Here is a 15,537-nt window from a genome sequence, read left to right as displayed (position 1 = left end):
AATCTGATTCAAAATGACCCCAGACTGCTATTAGCCCCAAAGGCAGCCCCCATCCATGTTAATAGTAGTGTGGGGTTGATTCTTGTCAGGGTCATGGTAGAGGAGGAAAATTCCCAAGTTTCCCTCCCCATACCCTGCTTTCCTGATGAAAACTGTTTCTGCTGTTAATGTAGTTTTTTGCTTTGTTTTTGGGTGTGGGGAGGAGATTTCTAATGATGCATGTAGTTTGGTCTACATAGACATAAACTTCAAATGGTACAGATAAACTTGGTTTGTTTGTTCAGAGTGCTTCATATCAGAGAAGTTAAAGTGAGAGCAAATATTAGCCATTTCTTGCAGATTTGTACCCCACGATATCACAAAATAACACGTCAGCTTTCAGGTTATATATTAAAACAACACATATGTACTTGCCAGAAACAAATGATTTAGTAAAATATACAGCATGTGTACCTTTAACCTAACATTCTTCACAGGGGCAACTTCCAGAGGAATTGCTGTGTTGGTCTGTTGCAACAAATGAGAGAGAGAAAGAGAGTTTAGCATTTTAAAGACTTATGTCACAATAAATTGATTGGCCTGGTCTTTAGGATGCCACAATACTCTCTCTTGCAGAGTTCATGAAAGCACAGTTAAGAAATACAAACTGTAATCTTGAATAAAAGTCAGGAGAATACTTTCTTTGCACCAGTTTCTTTACATATTCACTGAAAGAAGGAGTGGAAATGTCTTAAACTCTTTATGTAGCTAGCTGAAATATTAGTTTTATTTTGAGGGAAATAAACCTGTTTCATTCGTCTTTCCCAAATATATACAGTCATGACCTAAGGATGGTGTTGTGGATACAGATTAGATATAGATAGAGTGTGTGTGTGTGTGTGTGTGTGTGTGTGTGTGTGTGTGTGTTTGTATCAGTAGCTTCTACAAGAATAGCTAAAATAACCTTTCTTTAGCAAACAATATTCCCAGCTAAAGTAAACTTTGATTACACAGACAATAGGATCTTTTGTGCTGATGGAAACTCCAGCTTCAGTAGCCAGTAGGTCTTATTGGACTGGCTTGTATTGGCCTTTTAGGTCAAAGTCAGGACATCCAAGTCAAGAGATCACAAATCTTTAATATCAAATAGAATATGAATAAATGGCAAAAGTATATAAAGCCAGTTCCAACTTCACAGAAGCCTTTGGCACCAGGGAAAATGACTGAAATAGCTTGCAAAGTGAATTATTTCTCCTGTCAAATCATTTGACTCTTCGAAATTCAGATCAGAAAGTGAAGATCTTTAGCTCTTTGCTATGTTTTAAATAAAACTGTGATATGGTAGTTAAAGCTCTAGGGGCCTGGAGAAAGTGTTAAATGCAGCCCAAATGCTCCTGAAAATGAGTTGTATAGTAGCCTATGAGTTGGTCTGCAATGGCCTCAGGAAATCCCCCCGGCTATGTTGGTCTTTTTTTATTAGCTACATGGCTCAGGCCCAAAGGGGAACCTTGTATCACCTTCCTGACCAAAATTGATCATACATTATGTCTGAGATATGATATTTTATCATCTCCTTATTTTCAAGCAATTACATCTCTGCCCTTCCTCCTGTAGGAAACATGGCATCATTATTGCTTGAAAAATACATTGCAGAGATTTTGTCTCATTGTCTGTTTGCCTGTTCTTGTCAAGAGGCTGTTTTCATGCTTCACACAAACAAGAATAAAAAGTGCCCTCATTTACATGTAATACTAACCCATAGTTTAGCATTATGAGGACAAACGTGCAGTTGTCGGCTTTGCGTGGCACTTCTTATCTTCCTCCAGAATGGCTGTGAGTTTGAAAGTTTTCACTGCTGTTTTTTCCCCTAACCTCAGCTTGTTGCAAAATGCAAACCAGGATAAACTGATTAAGTCTTATCCATGGTTTGTAAAAAATGGATTCTAGTAAACCAAAATTCATCCCAGTTCAGGTATTGTATGAAACTACAAGCTGTGGTTAAATTATAGTTTAAGTTTGCTCCTGGCAGGGAAATTGTGCAAATCCAAGGCTCACACAAACTCATCCCACTAAACTATGGTTTAGCATTATGTGCAAATGCACCCATTGTCTCACTGAAGAAAAGATAAGTTGGAAGGTTAGAAAAGGAAAAGGAATAATGGATGATTAATGTTTTCTTTCTCCTACATAATGTCTGAAGCAGAATTTCTGTGCAAACCTTTCTGTCGTATGCTGAGGTGACCCTGATGCAAGGACAGCTTGCATGTCCTACTATTTGAAGAGACATACAAATTCTGCTTTAGGAATTACAAAGAAGCAGAAAACAGTAAGCAAATGTTACTACACTTTCTTTCAGCCCTGTATTCTGTATACGTCTGAAACAGATCTGAGGCTTTTATTAGTCTTCTATGACTAAAGTGCCCAGTGTATTTGACAGACAGGGTAGTCTTAGTGGGAGAAGACCATTATCAGCCTTCTTATGAGGTCAGACTTCTCCCCCCGCAACACTCATATCATAAGGCGCCTCTATCCCCACTGCTGCTCAGTTTGACGCAGAACAGGAATGTAGAAAAAGGAGGGTCAATGGGATGAAAGAGAAATGTGAGCAAGTGAGAGTATGTCCCATAGGACTTGCAGACATGCTTCAACATTTATGGGGTGAAGGGGCCATCACATTGAAACCAATGTATTGTTGCCCACCACCCAAATCTCTGAGTGGTACGAGATTCCAGAGGTTCTACTGTTTGTGTTTCCTTTGGAAATGAGGCACAGCAGAGTCTGCAATGTCTTTATGATATATGGTTTATTTACACACACATGAACCTATGATGGAGGGGTATACAGCATTAGCACCCCAAAAGTGGCCTGTTTCTCCCATAGCTGTAGCCTTGGATTCAAACAGAAATCAAACATTGCTCTCAAACATTGCTCTGACTTTCTCTCCAGCTTGCTTCTGAAGGGAGAGCCCCCATCCATTTGCCATCTCACACAGAGCCCCTTTCCTTTCCTTTAATGGCCCATCATCCAGGCTATCACCTCAACACAGGAAGCTAGCCTATCTTATATTTTAACACTTGCTGGATCCAGGGGTTAGAAGAATCTTGCGTACAGCCTTCTTCCCCGCCCACAAACTCATAACACATACCCATTGCTTTTTACCTCCAGAGTGCCACTTTTCCAAATGAATTCATTGAGAAAGCAGAGGTGATTCAGAGAAAGGCAGCATGTGAGAGATTCACACACTGTTTCCTATTTGACTGTATGTCTTCCCAACCAGAATGCTGGAGAGGAGAAGGTGAACAACTTTCTCCACTGTGGCCTGGCTTGACAAGACTTCATATCCCATCATTCTTAAGTGAATGAAAGAAAACATTGCCAAGTCAGAGCCCTATGGAGGAAGCCAGCAGCTGGTCTCTTCTGTATATCTGCTTCTGGCTACCATTGTGACCAACTGATGCAAGGCATCAACTGACATGAAATGGCACTACTGAATGCTTTGCATGCATCTTCATCTGGAATTAAGTTGATAGTCACATGGTAATGTACCCCTAATTCCCAATAGTTACAGGGAGCCTGTATTCTCTCTCTCTCTCTCTCTCTCTCTCTCTCTCTCTCTCTCACACACACACACACACACACACACACACACCCTCCCAAATCTCCCAAATCAGCAGAAGGAGTAGAAGGGAGATCATTCCATCTGGGAAGCAGAAATTATTGCACTGACAGAACGATCATAATAGCATAGCATTCCACCCATTGCATTTATTATTTAGCATTCCATTAAGATAGTAATCCCAAGCTTGCACAGCCTCTCCTGATTCAGATGTTATGGAGAAGTAGAGCTCCATGTCCTCAGCATACTATGTGATTCCTGCATTGCAGAGGGTTGGACTGGATGACCTCGGCAAACCTTCCAGCTCTCCAGTTATTTGGTGCTAGGTGCATTAATACTCAAAGACTTGTTTCATATATTCCCAGGAAAACAGTTCTCTGGCTACTCTACCTTGAATTTTTGGGCGGTTCACAAAAGTTTTCAGAAGATTTACACAGATAAGAGAAGCACCTCGAAAGAAGAACTAAATGAAAAACCATAGTAACATCTCTTAGTACTTGTATTTACATAAGATTGTGCTTCAGCAACTGTGATTTAATCTTTTTTGACATACATAAAGATTCCTCGAATTACCACCCTCTATTATAACATCCTGTTTTCAGTGGCTTATAACATTGTCAAATTTTAACTATTCATTGAATTTCTGCCTTAGGCTGATTTCTTTTTATTTGGAAAGTTTCAGCAAACATGGTTCAGAATTTTCAGAGTACAGGGAGATGGAAGATTTTGTTTGTATTTTTTTTTTTTTTTTTGCCAGTGAAATAAAAACCTTGCACCTGTTCCCATGTTATGCTCGGGAGCAGGAGTGTCAAGCTCATTCTTTGGGGAGGGTTAAATAATTCATTCACTAAGGGCCTGTTGATAAGGCATATTAAACATTGTTTCTGAGCTGGTGATTTCATAACTAACAGCCTGAATTAGCATTCGGCTGCTGGAAGGGTAGGAGATGGCTCTAGTATGCCTGTAATGTTACACTTTCTCACTAGCTGTTTTTGCCATTCTTACTCTTTCGGCACAAGAGAGGATGGTATGTGAAGGGCACAGAGCTTGTGTGTTTGACAATGTCACTGGTGGCTGGTGTCCCTCAGGGTATGGTGTATATATCGTTTGATCCCAATATTTAGATCAGGGCCGGGGAGGGGCTAAGTCTTTTTTGCTACATGTTCCAATACTAATGTTGCCTCTCTCCATTCCTGATACACTGGCAAAATATACTCATTTATAAAAACGAAGTAGTTTTGTGTTTTTCCTCATTGATGCTATTGATTTCACCTTGAAGTCTCAGGTTTTTGAATCCATAACATATATACATATTATTATACATATGTTATTGTGTATACATACATAATATGTATGTATGTATGTATGTATACATACATATAATATTTATGTATACATACATATATTATTATATTGCAAGAAGGAAGAAATCCAGAATTTGTAGGCAATTGTAGATTTCTTGGGCCAACTGATAGAAAAAACGTGCTTCCCATATACCGGTACATTTAAAAATCGAATATATTTGGATTTGTTGGTTGGGGGAGGGGGAATTGCAATTGTTAACTGATACTCCCCCAGAGGGCATGTAATCAAAATTTTGCAAACTAGATGAAGCAACAAAAGGTGACAGGCGATATCAAACAAAATGTCTTGGCTCTGATCCAGACGGTGGCTTTAGGTCCATATTCAGTTGAATTTTGGACCTTCCCCCCCTCCACACACACTTTTTTGAATGGCAGAACTTTGTGCTGTATCAAAAACTGCTTTTGAAACTCCACTCAGTTTTAGAAGAGGTTTGCCAGGAGACGCAGGGAGCTGCTGACTTGGGAACTAGACTTGTCCTTTGGATTTCATTTGGAAATTAAAAAGACATAATTAGGAATAGAGTCTAAAATGATATAGACACCCACCCCTGCAGCAGTGAAAATGGAGGGGACTCTGCTTCATGTTCTGTAGTATTTGGAAGCCAGACTGGTCTATATAAGAAACATGATATTCTTGGCTGTAACTCTGGAGATATAGAACGCCTTTCCATGGTACTGTATCTCATTCTACCCCTTCTAACATTTTGGGAGCAGGGTATTTCTGTTTCGTTGTGCTTCTAGTTGCTGTTTCTTACATTTTCGGTTTTCAGTTGCTATTCTCTGTTGCCTGTTGGTTTGTCATCTTATTAGAATTGTTTTTAGTTGTATTTTATTGTTGCTTTATTTTATTTCATCGCAAACTGCTTTGAAATAATTTGATTTCAAAAATGGCTGGGGCTGATGGGAGTTGGAGTCCAAAATCATCTGAAGGTATAACACATTTCAGACTCTCTGTATTCACTTCATTTGGTAATGCAATATGTATGTCAGTAAGAAATTCTGTAGAAGCTAATGCTATAAAAATGAATATTAAATAGTTTTATTTGTATTTACCTTTCTACATTTTTTTGTTCTTTTTTCCTTTTTTTAAGGGTAATATGTGTACTGGGGAGGAGGTAATTGACTTGGGATCTTTTAAATCATAACCCTAGCTCATGCTCTGATTTGATTTGTCACTTTATGCCCTCTGATTTGCTGTTGCCATATCAATAGTTACTTAGTTCAGTTTATAGATCTGTAAAACAGGGTTACATGCCTACTTAATAACAATCAGGTATCATTTGTATTATTTGCATTAGGACTGTATACACAAATCGATTAATTGGTGTAATTAACCCATTTATTAATCAGTTAATTAATGTGCTGGCTGCTGATCGAAAGCCCAGTGCAGATTAAGCATGCTACAAGGAAAGGGAGTCTGAACCCTCTCACTATCCTATAAGAAAATGCTTTGTTCTGCCAACATTGTTCCTAATAAGCTCTGTACATCACTTGATTGCTCCAGAGGTAAAAACATGGTGTGCTTTCAATCTTGGCTGAAGAACACAAGGAGTGAAGGAAGTACGGCTGCCATACATCCAGAATTTCCCGACATAGCCTAGATTTGGGGGTGAAAACAGAATCTTGGCGGAAATCTCTAGAATGTCCAGGAAAATCCAGACATAAGGCAACCCATGTCTTTCTTTCTTTCTCTCTTTCTTTCTTTCTTTCTTTCTTTCTTTCTTTCTTTCTTTCTTTCTTTCGGTTTTGCAAATCTAAAGAAAGCTCAACAATTTTGGCAAAAGGCATGTTCTTAATAGGCAGAGTCTAGTTTAATTGTTTTGTAATTTTAGGTGAGTTAATTAGTAAACAAATTACATTTATATCCTGTACATCTTAGATAGCCTCATATTTTTACGAGAGACAGTAAGTTGCTGAAAACAATCCCATAAGTTTCATCAAAGTACGGGGCTTTGAAGTTTCCCACATCCAAACCCAGAACAGCCAATGGAGCTCTTTTGAGCACTATTATATGAACTGGTATCTCTGCTTAACAGTAGATCAAATATATGGTTACTAACCTCAATAAACAACAAAGTTTATTCTATTAATTTAAATAATCTTGTGTTAAAAGCTTGGATATTGGACCTGTCATGTAGACAAGTATTTTCATGTTCTTAATTAGATTTTTTTTTTTTAAGTACTCATGTTTATCAGAAGTACTTTAGTTAAGTTGCTGGAAAGGGATTTCTGATTTCACTCCTACTTCTTCAATTCTTATTTTTATTATTGCAATTTTTATCAGCTGCTTAATTAATGAAATCCATTTTCAACTCAATAATCAGTTGAAGCTTAATATAAGTTGGTTGGAATCCAAGTATTATGTTTAAATGTGCTGTAGAATGGGCTCTGTACACTAATTGTATAACAACCATAATACAGTGGATGCTCGGGTTGCGAACATGATCTGTGCAGGAGGCACGTTCGCAACCTGCAGCGCCACATCTGCGCAAGCGCGGGGTCATGATTCGGTGCTTCTGCGCATGCGCAAAGCGTGATTTGGTGTTTCTGCGTGAGCGCCGAAACCCAGAAGTAACCCGCTCTGGTACTTCCGGGTTCGGCGCAGTGTGCAACCCAAAAATGCGCAACCTGAACCCAAGGTATGACTCTATATCTAAAATTGGGCCTATAATCCTACTAAGTATTGAGTAAGCCTTGCTGAATCCATTGGTACATCTTTCTGCAAAGCTTCCATCTAGATCAGTCTAGAAGTAATATGGGTTCACTTGACTCTCTAAAAGGCTGTCCTGTAGTCATCTACAGTGTAGGAAAATAATTACATTTGACCATCAAATCATTATCTATATTGCAGTACAAATAGGATAACAAAAAAAGTGCTGATAGGCTTGTAATAATTGATTTATTCTATACAAAAATTAAAGAAACATGAATTCTTCTCTAATGAAATTATCTTGTCAAAAGTTTAGGTTATCCCTTCAGAAATTAAACAATGGAGCAGTAATGCGATATAATTTTAGCAGACCCATTTCAGTCAGAGTTCATGCTTCAAATGGCGTTAGTTGTCCTGGTCGATGATCTGCATCTAGAGTTAGACAGGGGAATATGACCTTGCTCATTCTCCTAGACCTCTCAGTGGCATTTGATATTATTGATCATCAACTACTTATGAGCTGTTTGAGACTAGTGGGAATTGGGGACATCTCGTTGCCAAAGATTCTTCTATCTTCAGGGGCAGTGCTAAAGGGTAGTAGCATTGAGTGACTGCTGCTCTACCACATGGGATTTGACCTGTGGGGTTCCTTGAAATTCTGTCTTGTCACCAGTCCTTTTAAACATATAATGACAGTGCCCAGTTTTATTTTTATTTTTCATCAAATCGGGGAACAGTGGTAGATTCCCTGAAAACATTCATGAAAATACATTTGTGGGGTGACTGGCATACATTTCCATTTCAGCCAGACAGAAGTGATTATGTTGGGCCAACTCTAAACCAGTGGGAAATGTGCTTTTGCCAGCACACTCCCCTTGAAGAAAAAGTTTTGCACCCTGGCAGTGTCCCTGGACCTTGTACTCATTTTGGACTCTTGCATGGCAGTAGCAGGAGTATGTTTTACCATTTCAGGCTGCTGAGCTGGCTGTGGTCAAATACGGTTTTGTCCTAAGTAATTCATGCTTTAGTAATCTCCTGTTTGGATTACTCATATCCACTCTGTGTGGAACTGCTTTTACAAATGGTTTTGAAGCTGCCACTAGGGCGGAATGCTGTGCCTCATCTCCTCATAGGGATGAATCTCAGTGTGTATATTGCCCTGCTTCTAGCTCTGTGGTACTAACTGCCCGGTTCAAAATGTCTATGTTGACCATTTAAGCATTTCAACACTTTTTTCTTGTTTACCATATAGAGCAGCAGCTCTTCCCATATGTGCCTCCCAATTATTTCAGATATCTGGGAGAAGCCCTGCTTTAAACTGAGAAGCTCAATCTAAAATACCCATAAACCTAAATTCCATTTCAGAACTGACAGACATGGAAGGCTTGGAATTGTACTGTCAACCTGATCAGACAGGTTTTTATGCTGTCAAAAGAACAACAGTATAGGCCTCAGGCAGGCCTTGTTGGGCAGGGTTTTGCATAGTGTGTTTGCCAACACAATCCCATTTTGTGGATTTTTATTATTAATTGGGGTATGTGTGTTAAAATATGGTTTCATTGCTGGTGGTTTTTAATTATTGGTTTGTTGCTTTGACAGTGGTTGTTGTCACAAATAAATAAATATTGTTCAGCTGACGTTGACACACTAGACCAGAAATTCATAGTGTTAGTGCGGCTCTCCTTACCCTGTTTGGAATATAGAGAACATGTTATGCAACTTCAGAGCAGTGCTATTTTTCTAGAAAAAGAGGTGCCAGAGCTCACTGTGTTCTCTTCCTTGTTCTCTTATAATGGCAATGGCACCCACCTGAGAGGTGTCAGCGAGTTCCAGCTGAAAAAAAGCCCTGCTTCAGGGTAATCTGCTTTCCCAGTCTTGCTGCTGGAACTCAGAGATATAATAATAATGGCATGTATAGTAAACTGATTTTTTATACGACCTTTATGCCACCATTCTACCATCACCCGCATGCTAAATGGACATCTTGCCAATTCAATATTGGGTTGTCAAATGTGGTACACTTGGTAACAGCAACAGCAATGTTACATGTTTCCCTATTTGAGGTACCAATTATGTCAGGTTTTCGGAAGTGTCATAAATATCTCACCTGCTTTGCTATACAGCACTTCAGTGTGATGTCTATCACTAGGATTAATCCATTTGTACCTCAGATTGCATCCAAGGTCTGAATGAATAAATTACTCTGCACCTGCTTTTTTAGTGAGAATTTACTCCTTTTCTTAAAGACTTTCTATAGTGGAATGAATTGCTTATTCATAATACCTAGCATTGCCTTTCTGTCTACAGAACTCATGATCCTCTATCAATCATTGATACCTGCCTTGATTGGTACTGCTCTGCTTGTTGTTGTCTTGTCTTGTTTTGCTTTGCTTAAGCTCAGGGATAGTCAACAACCAGGTTAATATACCGTCAACTTCAACGAACTAACATTTATAAATGAGTAATAGTCTCACTGTTGTTTACCATTACTTAAAATGTATGAAAGGCCAGCGGTTTGCAAAGCTCAATGCAGAATTTTTCTGGTCCTGTCCAGAAAACTTAAAATGTAAAAGTTCATCCAGAAGTCTACTTCTAACATTGCACAGAAGTGTCGTGGTGTAAAACAGATCCTGGATTCTTTGGAAATCCATTTCACTCACAGCCAAGCTAGATAGAATGTTAATTGCATAAAAGGAACTAATGTGCACTTTAACATTGCAAAGAGCTGCCCTGGGGAGGGGACAAATGTAGTCCCTTCCAATGCTAAAATTCTATGATTTTAAGATTGGGACTGTAGAAAGGGAAGTTTAGCTTTTTCCTCCATGCTACAGAGCTGCTGCAAAATCACACACACACCAACTTAAATATATTTGCATTAGGAGGAATTATCCCAATGGCACCAACAGAGGGAGCTTGCTGCACTTGTGGGAGTCTTACACCAGTGCCTGGCACCCAGGTGGACTGGCAGTATCTCCCAGAAGTACCTTGCCCTTCTGGACTGTAGGAATGGGAATTCTGTTTAGCCATTGTGGTCAGCAAGTTGCAGGACTAGAGGGATCTTTGGTTTGACCCAGCAGGGTTTTTCTTATGAAGAGCTGAAGTAAGCATTGCTTTCGGTCCCCCGAGTTTCAGCCCTATAATAAGGTATCCTTGGTAATGACAATTTGCTTCCTTGTGAAAGTAAAAATGGTGGTCCTATTATCTATCACCCCACACAAACATAGGTCTGTCAGTATTAAACTCCATCTGTTCTGTAAGGCAAATTTCAGGAAAGTTCTTGTAGAGTTAAAAAAAAAATGTACTTGCCAGATAGCCACTCTCTCCTACCAGACTTAAAAGATTTGTGTTGTTCTGGAGTTTATATATGTATTTGTCAAGTCTAAACCTAGCACTGGTAAAAGGAAAGGAAAAAAGGAGATGGGCATCTAGATCTACAGCTGTTTTAAGAAACAGCTTATTGTATAATGCCATTTGTATTTGTACTTTTTGTTTTGTGGCAAGTTTTAATAGTTACCCTTTGAGGATTTCCAGTCTAGCTTATCAGAATCCACCAACAGTCTTTTCTGTAATATTCGCGTTTCCCTTTTGGTTCAGCCTAGCCCACTGACAGATCATTCAAATTCAATTGTTTTATGTCTAAGCCGAACAGCTAATTAAAGTAGGGATGATTAACCTGACTGGCAGTGTCGCTCTCTCACTCTCTCCCTTGCTTTCTCTCTCACTCCCTCCTGTTCCAATCAGTCTTTTTCTCACTCTCTCTCTCTCTCTCTGTCTTTTGCTCCACTGTTGTGTTTTTTTTTCCTCCTCTCTCCTAAACGTGGTCTGCTTGCTGATGGCAGAATGGCACTCGGAGATTTGTGCATTGTGTCTGGTTTCCTACGGGCAAGCTGACCCAGTGCCTCTAGGGACTTATCAATAGACCACTCAGAAGAGACAGAGACAGGAGAAAGGAGGAGGGGTGGGGGGAGACAGAGAGAGAGGGAGAGGGAGAGAGAGAGAGAGAGAGAGGGAGGGAGAATCAATATCAAGAATAGAAGGAGCTCCGAAGCCATTTTTTTATTTTTTTATTTTTTTTATTTTAAAAAAAAGTGTATCAGGACTTGGGAAGAGGGTGACAAAGAAGGTTTTTCAAAGAGCCAGTGGAGGAGGTTCTAATAAATTTGGAAGGATACAGTTCCCTGTCTTGGGGAAAAGGAGAACTCCTGGCTGATTAACATTCACACCAGGTATGAGATGTTCGCTACCCCTTATCACTGTGCCGCAACCGTGAGGGAAAGGCGCCTCTCTCTTTTTTGTCTATTTTTTTTTTCTTTCCGTTTCTTTCCTTCCTTTTTTTTTTTTTTATTTGAGAGGGAGGAAAAAAAGAGGGAGATGGAGCGAGCGTGTGTTTTGGTGTGTTGTTGCTTTGAAGCGGGGCGGGCGGGGAGAGAGAGGCGAGCCGTGGGCACTGGTGTGACGGGAGCAGGAAGAATGGAAGCAGGGCAGCAGCAGCAGCATTCAGGGAGCGGGAGAAGTGTCTGGAGTAGGTGGTTCTCCTCAGGCACCCCAAGGGGGGTTACCCAAGTTCATTCCGAGCAGGTGGATTTAGGCTGGGAGTTACTTAACGCTTGACCGCCAGTTTTGAAAAAAAGGAAGGGGAAAAAAATCCCGCTTCCTATGTCTATTAAAGGAAGTGCCAATGTCTCTCTCCCCCCCCCCTCGCGCTGCCTCTCTCTCTCTCTCTCCCTCTCTCTCTCTCTCTCTCCCGCCCCCCCCTCTTTTCCTAACCAGACAGCGGGAGGGTTTCTGGCTCCCAGCCAGCCCAAAAGCCTCTAAGTGTTTTGCACTTGTTTCAGGGAGTCGCTGCCCGGGGATTTCCCCCCCACCCTCTTCTTCTTCTTTTTTCCTCCAGCATTTTCACTAGAGAACAAAGAGTTCTTTACAAAGGGAAAGGGGGGGGGGGAGTGCAAGCTTAACGCCTCAGATATGTTTCCCCCCCCCCTCTGTTTTTTAGGGTTCCCCCCCTTTCTTTCGAAAAGAAAAGGAAACAGTGGCAGCCGCACGCACACAAAAGCCCCAAATTGAAAAGGGATGTGATTTTTCTTTCCCTCCTAAAATACATTTTTGAACTAAGAAAAGGGAGGGGGTTAAGAAAATAGTTTGAATTCCCCCCACCCCCAGTTGTCCTTTTAAAAATTCAATGTAGCCGTTGCTTTGCTAACTTTTTCTTGATGGGGTTCTCTGGCATAAACTTAGGCTCTTCTCTCTCTCCCCCCCCCCTTTCCCCCCTTCTTTCTTTGCCTTTCGAGACATTTCACCTGAGCAATAGAAGAGGCAATGAGAATGGGTAAGATGTTCTGCACAAGAAATGATGGAATGGGGGATGGGTTCATTTACTTTTTGTCACCAGTCCCCCCAAAGTTTGTAAGGGCTTGTGGAAGGAAAGTGTGTTTGCCTCTGAAAGGATGCAGCAGTTATACACACATCTGGGGGCAGTTTTCTTTGGCCTTATGTTAATCATAGCACACTTGGTTATCCAAGAGGTTAGGAGGGCTTTACAGTTTGTGTTTGTTTATCTTTCCTGTAGATGGAACTATACCTATAGTATAGTACATACCTGGTTTTCATGTTTGTTTGTTTTTATTCTGTGAATTTGAACCCCTCTCTCTCCATATAGATGTACACACGCACGCACACAAACAAACACACACAGAGAGAGAGAGGACAATATATTTTGGCTAGTATCATAAGATTGCAAAGTTGAGTAGCAATTCATTAACATGTTACATGGAATTATAGTAGCAAATGTCTACAGTTCTTCATGTTTTAAAACGTATCCAAGTATGTTCAATATATCTTGAACATTTACACACTCAAGAAAGGTTTCTTTTAATCAAAGTCATCCCCGATAATTAATTACTACTTTTGTTAAATCATTACTTTTAGTAGTTCACCAGAGCAAGTGGAAGCATGTATGTGGTCATCATTACTATCATAGTATGTGTAATTTTACATGTATGCAAAATGTGTGGGACTAGATTGGAAGTAATTACAGCAATTGTTTTGGGACACAAAGGATGATTATCATTATCAGTGCTATTTTTCTTTTTCTTTCAATCCTCTGCTTAAAGAGGTGGTCTGTTACAGTCACATATGTGCTGTATGTGTTTATGTAATACAGATTTTGGCAGTCCCACATACTTAGTAGATGTTATTTCAGAAGGAATGTGTTATGTTTACAGAGGAGGTACAAAGGCAAGTTTGTCCTACAGTTACTGCTATAATTTTGGAGTAACTTAATTGCAGCAATTGGAGTGAAACCAGATTCACGATGCAAACATAAAAGTGTTTTCTGATCTAGTCTTACCGTAGAGGACTCCATAGCTGAGCATGAAATATCTCAATAGAAAGAAAGAGAGTGTAGAAATCTTGGACACATCCAGTATTTCCTGAAACACAGTAGAAATTGTCCAACTTTTGGCAAATTATATCCTCTTTTAAAAAGTTAGCGTTTTCCTCCTTTATCTCCCCAAACAATTTTTTTTCTGCATTTTTCGTTATTTTATTTGTTTACTGTGCATTCTTCTTTCTGTAAAGATTAAAATATAATTAAGCAAGTAATGAACACCTCTAATCTTTGTCATTTTCATAGAAAAAACCAACATGTCTGTACCTCCTGCATATCTTTTCTTAAGATATCCTTTTTGTTTTTGTTCTATAACGTGGTATCTGTCCATTTTGTGTCTGTATTCCCAGAGGTGGCAACAGGAGGGAGGGGTAGTCCATGCCAAAATCTACATAAGTCCCTTCAGTCTCTGCTAAGAAGCATCTTCTTCCAGAGCTATCTTTGCATCCAGAAGTACAGTGAAAGATGATAGTTCTTTTTTCTGAGATTCTTCATGGACTTGACCTAAGATACTAAGGCATTCACAGTACAGGAGAAAAGAGAAAGAGACGAGGGGGGAGGAAAGAAAATTAGGAAAGAAAAGCTCTTTGAGCAGAAACACACTGGCTCTTTCTTCCTGCAGGCAATCCGCTCCAGCTCCTGGCGACGTGTCCTGCACTATCAGATATCATATGACTCTTTAGTTGGACTCCCTTTAGCAGAATGGGCCTGTTAGAACTCTGTTTGTTTTCTTTTCTTTTCATTTCCTTTTCTCCTGTTCCCCTCCTGTTTTTATGTCTCTGTGTGCATTCTTTTTTCTCTCTGCTTTTTGTTCATATGCTTTACATAAAGACAGAGCATTAATTAATTCCATAGTCTGTTTTAAGTTAGCTGCCCAAATTTCATTTAACGTAGAGTGTGTTGTTTATCCTTTTCTTGCATGCATGTTCATATGTGCATATATGACCCCTTTCACATTGTTTCTTTTCTTCCTTATGTAAAATGGTAGGTAGGAATTGCTTTTCTTAATCTGGAGTCAGAATGCTAGGATTTCTGTCAGCATATCCTTTGGATTTGTGAGTTAATTTACCCCTGTGTTACCTTGTTTATACGAACAAGTTATTCTCAAGAATAAGTTTTAAAATATGTATACAGAAATATATGCACCCACATGAATTTCACTGGAAGTTCAGACAGATCCAGTTGGAATTTTTTACAGAGGAAACCAAAAGTAAGCTAAGTAATGATTCAGATTAAGCTGAAAATTGTATGTAGCATTTAGCAATAATGTGTGGTAATGGAGGAGGAAAGACAATAGACAAGGTGAATGTTCCTAGTGGCAGTTCTTACAAATTGTCTCATACAGTATTACTATCAAGTGCTGTCTATGGGGAAGTGAAATATCTCTAACCTTACTTCTTCTTCTTCCTCCATTTCCAGACTTTCCAGGAAATTTGTTTAATGGTTTTCCCACAGCAGGTTGTAATCAGGGATCAGAAGTCAGGTGCATCACTATAAGTTTTGATGATGGACCTGCCTAATTACCTCCTATGACTTAAGGCAT

At 39.6% G+C, this 15,537-nt stretch overlaps 1 protein-coding gene across 44 annotated transcripts in view; it reads left to right on the top strand.

Annotated features, from left to right (window-relative positions):
* ZBTB20 (zinc finger and BTB domain containing 20) overlaps window positions 1-15,537 on the top strand; it is a 641,091-nt gene that overhangs the window by 514,648 nt on the left and 110,906 nt on the right. Inside the window, exon 1 of one of the 44 annotated variants that reach the window (XM_083736567.1) lies at window positions 11,417-11,835. The exons of the other annotated variants lie outside the window; for them this stretch is intronic. The gene's annotated coding sequence lies outside the window, so the exon portion shown is untranslated. Of the gene's footprint in view, window positions 1-11,416; window positions 11,836-15,537 lie in introns of those variants that run through there. 44 annotated transcript variants of the gene reach the window in all.

The sequence above is a fragment of the Podarcis gaigeae genome, assembly GCF_964106915.1.
Source record: "Podarcis gaigeae genome assembly, chromosome: 4".
In the NCBI taxonomy this organism is placed as follows: Eukaryota; Metazoa; Chordata; class Lepidosauria; order Squamata; family Lacertidae; genus Podarcis; species Podarcis gaigeae.
The sequence above is the reverse complement of the archived record's forward strand: the minus strand, read 5'-3'. Positions and strand labels throughout refer to the sequence as shown.